This window comes from Chrysochloris asiatica, unplaced genomic scaffold (assembly GCF_000296735.1).
Source record: "Chrysochloris asiatica unplaced genomic scaffold, ChrAsi1.0 scaffold00069, whole genome shotgun sequence".
NCBI classification, from domain to species: Eukaryota; Metazoa; Chordata; class Mammalia; order Afrosoricida; family Chrysochloridae; genus Chrysochloris; species Chrysochloris asiatica.
In genome coordinates, this window is record NW_006408587.1 from 13,032,838 (window position 1) to 13,040,568 (window position 7,731).

Sequence of the window (7,731 nt, forward strand, 5' to 3'; positions counted from 1 at the left end):
GGACATTGTTTCGTTCTGCTGTGCATGGGGTCGCTATGAGTCGGTTCCGACTCGATGGCACCTGACAACAACAACATCCCCATCCCAACTTTAATTTAATTTAAAAACGAATGTTCTTAAGCATCAACCACAGGAAACATCATAAATCAATATCAAATTGTGTTAATAGAGTATTGAGACTAACATATGAAGTTGTAGTTCTGTTGCTGTCTAACACATTCTTTTGGGAATCAGGTTGTATAAAATAGCTACAGTCATATTTCATTCTAGCAGACATTCTTAGTTCCAGTTGTCTATCTCTCTTGGTAGGCAACCACTTCAAAAGAAAATAGAAACATTTTGTTAAATAGAATTTATTAAATTCCATATCCTTGTGTTTTCTTATTTGAAAGAAGCAGCTTAAATGGAGCTTATAGATACATCTCTTAATAGGACTTAAAAAAAAAAAAAAAAAAAACTCATTGGAAAAATATTAACAAGTGTTCCCAAAATGACTTATTTCTCATGATGAAGTTCTTTCTGGTTATTTCTACAAGAAGATCAGTTTGCTTTATTCTTTTCTAGGTTTTACCTCATAATCATATATGGAGGCATTCACTCTGACCATTCATATTACCAAAAAATGACACTGTACCAAATTGCGCTGTCACTAAAAATCTGTCTCCATTCTTTAAAAAAATGTCCAAACTGGCCGCCTTTATAAGGGAGTTCTGAAACCAGCATTTTTGAAAAATAATGAGTGACCGCCATAATTGGCATCATTGCACGTTGCCAAAGCTTCTGTAAAATAATCAAAGGCAATGTGGATGATACGCCAATATAAAAAAAGAAGCCTCAATTACTGATACTATTCCCTCATTTTTGTGTTGTATCGCAATAGAACAAACCTCAAGATACAAACGAATGAAGTCTGAATTAAATCAAGTCAGAGATAGTTGAAGATTCAGACAAATCCAGCAGTCACCGAAAAGGAAGACAATGGAGATTAGAAGATAGTCAATCTTCCAGCGAATATTTATAAAACCCATGTAAGCAGTTACATGACATTATACAGTTTATGAAGTATTATCTAATGGTAACAATTTATAATAAATTTTCCTTTACAATACTAGAATAATACTAGAATATGAACAAACCACCATATTGAATTAACCCTAAATTATTTCAAAGCATTGGTACACTGTTACACAAGTATCTGATAAAATAGCCATAATGAGCAAACATGTTGGGTCCTGCACTTAGTATGGAGGATTTGCCATACATTTAATCTGAAAATAAGGCTAAAAGGAATCAGATCATTGAAGTTTACAGCTTCACATTTTTAAACATCATGTTATATTTGTTATAATCTTCACAATATTGCTGGGCAAACATTCTCTATGGACTGCTTGCATTTCTATTTGACAAGGAGAGGAATTGGTAGTTCTTTGCGCAAAGCTACCTTTAAAAACAAAAAAAAATTCCTGGAAGGTTGAAATATAGTGTTTCTTTCCAGATTATAAGCAAGAATATTTACTACTCAGTATAATTGATTCATATTCCCTAAGGTCATGGTTTCACTTATTTTACAAAACCCGCTATGTGTTTTGTAAATGTGGCCTCATTTGTGTTACCCTTATGAGACCTTCATTTCTGGTCTTACACTCTTTTGCCTTTCTCAGCATCCATGACACTGGAGTTTATTTTCATGTAGTTAGTAAAGTAAAATCTGACAACCTTCACAATTTGTAAGTTTGACAGGAAGGATAGGATGGTGGAAAATGAAGACAAGAGTCCATGTTAGAGGATAAAGAGAATACTTTCTCATCATGTATACTCACCCAAATGGTGGTCAAGGGGATGTGGGACTAGGAGGAAGGATGCCTTTCAATTCTATTCTTCAATGACTGTTTATAGAGGCTGAGTAGTGAGAGGTAGAGTTGAAACAAGGTTTCAAAATTGTGCCTTGGTTATTACTCACCCTCCTCTGGACAGACAAGGAAAGGGATGTTACCATGACAGTGAGATAGCAGGCCCCACAGCCACAGCTAAAGGGAATATAATTAAGGTTACTGAGCAAAGAAGTCCTCAAAGTTGAAACAAATGGGGTCAGCAATGAGAACTTTGCTATTCATAGCTTTGTACAGTTCAAGAAAATTAGAAGTTTGATTGCTTAGTAAGTGAACGGTTGCTGGAAACTTCACGTAAATGTGTACTGCTTGTGCAAAGGCTCTCTCCCTTCCATGCCTAGCCCACCCATGTTTCCCTTATTCTCTGTTCCCAAGACTTTAAGGGGTAGATCTGAGGTAGCCTTGTTTCCAGGGAGAACCAGTAGCCAGATATGTACCCACTCAAGTATGCTTCATTTCGGTGAAGAAGAAACTAAAAATGTTATGGCTCCATTGGAAATAGACACCCTGGTTGTGGTTACATGCCATGGAGTCAGTTCTGACTCATAGCAACCCTGTATAGGGTTTCCAAGACTGTAAATCTTTATGGAAACAGAAAGCCTCATCTTTCTCTGGTGGAACTGCTGGTAATTTCTATAGGCACCCTAGTCTCCATCTTAACCATGGGAGAAGGTAGCACCCATTTTCAATGATATATTTGGAGTTAAGTTCTCAGAGAGAAAGGTAAATTAAAATAACTTTGTAGGTAGAGCCCAGTTGGTTGATTCTGGTACTATTGTTGCATCTTTCTCATCTGAATATTTAGAAGGAATTGTAATTTCCTATACTACAAGTTTCCTCATCTGAAAAAACTTGGCTAAGAAAGTGTTATTTCAACAAACTCCTCTGTCATTTCCACCAGTGAAAAGGTCAGCATTTAGTGCAAGTTCCTCTGCACTTAGAAGATTAAAGCTCTCATCACATAGTTGGTATTCTGTTGGTTGACAAATCTGAAGCCTAAGTCTCAACAGCTCTGACAATAGTGTTAACAAATCTTTGCTAGCAAAAGTGACTGATAAAATTAAACAAAGAGCAGGAGCCAGAAAAAAACAACAACAACAACAACAACATATAACTGTGTGGGGAGATTCACAACATCCAATTCCACCAGCAGCCAAATACAAACTACCATCTCTTTAGTCATAATTACTCATCTCCTCCTGGGTCATCTATCTAGGCAGTTTGGCCACTGACTGTGCCTTCCCCCAGAAAGGGAACATCTCCTCTTGACCTTTTCATTGGTACCAACCTGGGTAAATTGGTCTTACATAGACCAATTTTGAAAATTCAGAATCCCATGTTGGATAATTCTGAGCATTTTGCTTCTTTTATTTTCCCTTTATAGCAATCCCAGACTGGCCTGTTTGGAACACACTCCATGGAACAGCACAGTAAAAGGGAGCCTAGGAAATTCACACTTAAGTCTGGTTCCATCACCTAGAGTCTTCTGCTAGATTGATCTGGCCCTAAGTCATACAGTAGAGTCCTGATGTAATGCTACAGGATAGAATTGGACTACTCAAACTCACCAGCCATTCTTTGGGAATTCTATATGGGTCTCTATGAATTGGAACCAACCCAATGGCGCTTAACAACAAACAATAACAGGTAATACAACAGCTAAAAACACCAACAGATCACAAAGATAATGGTCACTTAATGGATGCACTTGCTTAGCCCCCTTATAGACATTCATGTGAGCTCATATTGGGTCTCTATAAATTTCTGAACATGTCCATGCTTTTCTGACACCTGACCCTTGTATTCTAAAGGTCTGGGTGCAATAATGGGTTACTAGGAGTATTGGTGTGGCTTTTTTAGTATAAGTGTTGGACTGCTAATGTCAAGGTTGACAGTTCAGACCCACCAGCTACTCCTTGAAAACCCTGTACAAGGTCATTATGATTCAGAACTGATTCAATGGCACTTAACAACATGTTAAAGTAAATTTATAGTTAATGGAATGGGACAGAGTATTTTGATGGCGGATTGAGAATAGAAAAGGTGAGAAAGAAATGAATAATATTCATCTTTTAGAATATTCCCTAGACCTTTCTTTATAATGAAAAATAGCGGATAGAACTTTCCCAAACTGGTGCAAAGTCCTTAAATTGAACTAACTGCTGTGTCTGCCTCCCATCCTCCATAAGCTGATTCTATGATGTGGTGACCATTCTCCTTAATCATACTAAGAAGTCTACTGAAAATAGCAAATTTCTACACGTTCCACTTTAAAAACTTGTTACACCTGTAGGTATCTCTTAGTAAGGTGGTCAAATAATACCTAACAGAAACATTGGATTATTTATTTGTCAGTCTCACCAAAATCACACCTAAAACTAGATTCAATTATTCAAAACAAACTGGGAAATTCCAAACCCATCAACTATTCAGGAGGCCACATTAGAGGCCCTTTCAATCTATGCTCCTTCCTTCCACTTGGTTAAGTCTCACTTGGGGGCACTAAGAAGTGTAAACAACACTTTCTTTTGTAAGAATGCCTTATATACTCAGCACTGTACCTCTTGTGTGAAACCTGCTATTAACGTAACTTGTACCTTAAAATGGTCATGAGAGAACTTCAAACATTTAAGGTACCAGATTCTGTAACCCTCAAATGACTGAAAATTGCTCCAAATGTGGTAATGCTTGGTTTCTCAGGGGAGATTTCCAGAAGACTAATTATGTGTACCATGTGGACAGTTATCCTTATAATGTTATTGTTGTTAGGTGTCATTGTTGAGTTGGCTCTAACTCATAGAGACTGGTTGGTGAGTTTGAACCATTGTCCTTATAGTTCAAACCGACCTTGCAGCCCAGTGCTTTACTCACAGTGCCACACCAGGACTCCTTGCAATGAGAGTAATCCAATTAGGAAAGGTGATATTGAATTTGCCCCTGACTTTAGCTTAAATAATCAATGACATTACCTTGGCCCAAGAAAGCATTCAGAATAATTTCAATTCAATGACCAGGCTTGTTAGGGAAAATAGAATTGTCCTGGAGGCTTAGAAGCTGTGCAAATGCAAATATGGCTGGTTTTACCAGGATCAATTCCTCCAAACAAGAACAGAGGTCAGGGTAGAAATTTAAAAAGGAAGGCACAGTGCTTTCTAAGGTAAATTCTAATTGTTCATGGTGGTGGAGCATTTGTTCAGATGGCTGGACACAGGAGTGAGGATGGGGTAAGCTGTCTAGTACTGATACAACAGAAATACCATGTGTGGGAGCCTTTGACAAACAGAAATTTATTCTTTCACAGATTAGGAGGCTAGAAGTCCAAATTCACATTGGGTGCTCTAAGAGATGGTTTTCTCTCTTTGTCAACTCTGGAGAAAGATCCATGTCTCGTTTCAGCATATTCCTTGGAGATCTCCATGCATCATGGCATCATTCCTCCTTTGGGTCTAAGAGTTTCAGATTATAGGGACCACTGGTCCAAAGAACACACTCCATTTCTGATTATTTCTTGATGTCATTCCCCAGAACTGCTCCCACCAACTAAGTAGGAGAGACGAAGTCTCGCGATCCTAGCTTCTAAGGAGCATTACTGTTCTACTTCTTCCAAAACAGATTTGTTTGTACTCCTGGCAGTGCATAATATATTTAATATTATTCTCCAACCCGTAATTCAAAAGCATTGGTTCTTCTGTTTTTCTTTATTCGTTATTCAACTCATAAGCATATGCGGCAACTACAAAGTCTTGTATCAGGTGAATATTTGTTCTTGTTGTTTCTCCGTCCACAGAACTCCCTTTAGGATGTTTTGTAGCGCAGTGTTTGCTTTGTGAATATCCCTTAGCTTCTATTTATACTAGAATGTTTTGATTACACTGTCATATTTGATTGATAGCTTTGCTGGATAAAAGATTCTTGGTTGGCAGTTTTTTTTTTCTTTAAGGATTTTGTATATGTCACCCCACTGCCTACTTGCTTGCATGGTTTCTGCTGAGAGATCCAAACTTAATCTGACTTGTTTGCCTTGTTATGCAATGCTTTTCTTTTCCTTAGCTGCTTTCAGGATTCTATGCTTGTCTTTGATTTTGGAGAGCTTGATTATGATATGTCTCGGTGATTTTCTTTTTGGGTCTATCCTGCCTGGAGTTGGTTGAGTTTCTTGAATGTTTATCTTTTCACTTTTCAGGATGTTAGAGAAAAACTTTCTTCCAGCACTCTTCAACTATTTCCTCGTGGACTTCTGTGATTCTTCCTGTCTGGGAATGCTGATAATTCTTAACTTATTCCTCTTCATGTTGTCCAACATGAATCTTAGACCTTCTTCAGGATTTTTTTTTATCCTTTTTTCTGTTTGCTCTTCTATCTTAGTGGTATTGAGAGATATCTCTTTCAGCTCACTAGTTCTGCCTTCCATTTCTTTTAATCTATTCCTTTGCCCTTTCAGTGTATTGTCTATTTCTGATATTCTATTATTTATCATTTGGACATCTTTCTGTAGGTTTTAAATGGTTTCCAATGCTGTATCTATATTATTTGATTGTTCCTGTTGTGCTTTCCTGACTTCTTCCTTATTATTCTCAACTCCATTGTAAAGTGTTTTGAAACATTTTATAACCATTTTTCGGAATTCCTTCTCAGGTATTTCCAAGGCCTGCCCTCCTTCCAGAATGGAGTCCAGCTCTACCTCTAGGTCATTTGTCTCAGACATTTCATATTGTTTCTGGACATGTGCTGATATGGTCATCTGCTTTTGCTTCTTGGACATGTTTAGTGTTTATCTGTGGCCTTAATACTTAATTGAATGTGTGTTTTGCATTTTTTTTTTTTTTGCTTTCTGATTGCCTCCAGGTAGATGTGATCAGGATGTAGTCTTCCCTTTCCACTCTTTTTATTGCTTGACTCTGAGTAACTTTTGCAGGTGTTATCTGTCTTCCTAGTGTATGACAGTTGGTATTGGTTCTTGCCTGAATTTTCGTGTTTATAGAGTTTGTTTGTAGCTTGACTATATGGCAGCAATTGCTGCCTCTTCTTGGGTAACATAGGGAGAGAATGAGTCCCCCAAAAGTAAAAGGGGGAGCATAAAGCAGCAAAACAGTAATGGTAAAAAAAAAAAAAACAAGAAAAAAAAAATTAAAAACCCAACAAAAAACAAAATCAACAACAATAACAAAATAACATTGGATACTGTTGTCTATAATCACAGAAAAGGGAGAGAAGAAAACAAAAATCTGTAGATTACTCTGGTAGCATAGTTGTTACAAATCAGGCTGCTAACTGCAAGGTCAGCAGTTCGAAACTACCAGCTGCTCTGTGTGAAAAAGTTGAGGCTTTCTGATCCTGTAAAGATTTACAGCCTTGAAAACCCTGTACAGTGTCACTATGAGTTGGATCCTACTCCATGGCACACAGCCAACCAACCAACCAAATATGAGTATGACTTTAATTTCCTCTTTCAACTTCTTGCCTTCAAGCTGCCTGATAAATTTCATGATGCCGCTTTTGGTTGTTATGGTGTACCTCAGGATTTCATTTAATTTTCAGCCTGTTTTGTTTTTAAACTCTCTTTCCCTCTCCACCCCTCTTGTTCTGGTCTTTTTGCTAATTAAAAAAACAATTCAGGGCCAACTCTTGGGATGAGAGTATCTGTGTGCACATGTGTGGCAGAAGAATCCACCAGTGGTGGGGGTGGGGGGTGTCCACTCGCTCAGACTTCCCCTCTAGTCACCAGAATGGAGGTGCACAAACAATAGGGGGGCAATGGACAGATACCAAAAAGAAAAAAAGAGAAAAATCAGAACCAAGCAAAACCAACAAATGTCGAGGTCCTATGTCGGGGTCCTGCCTC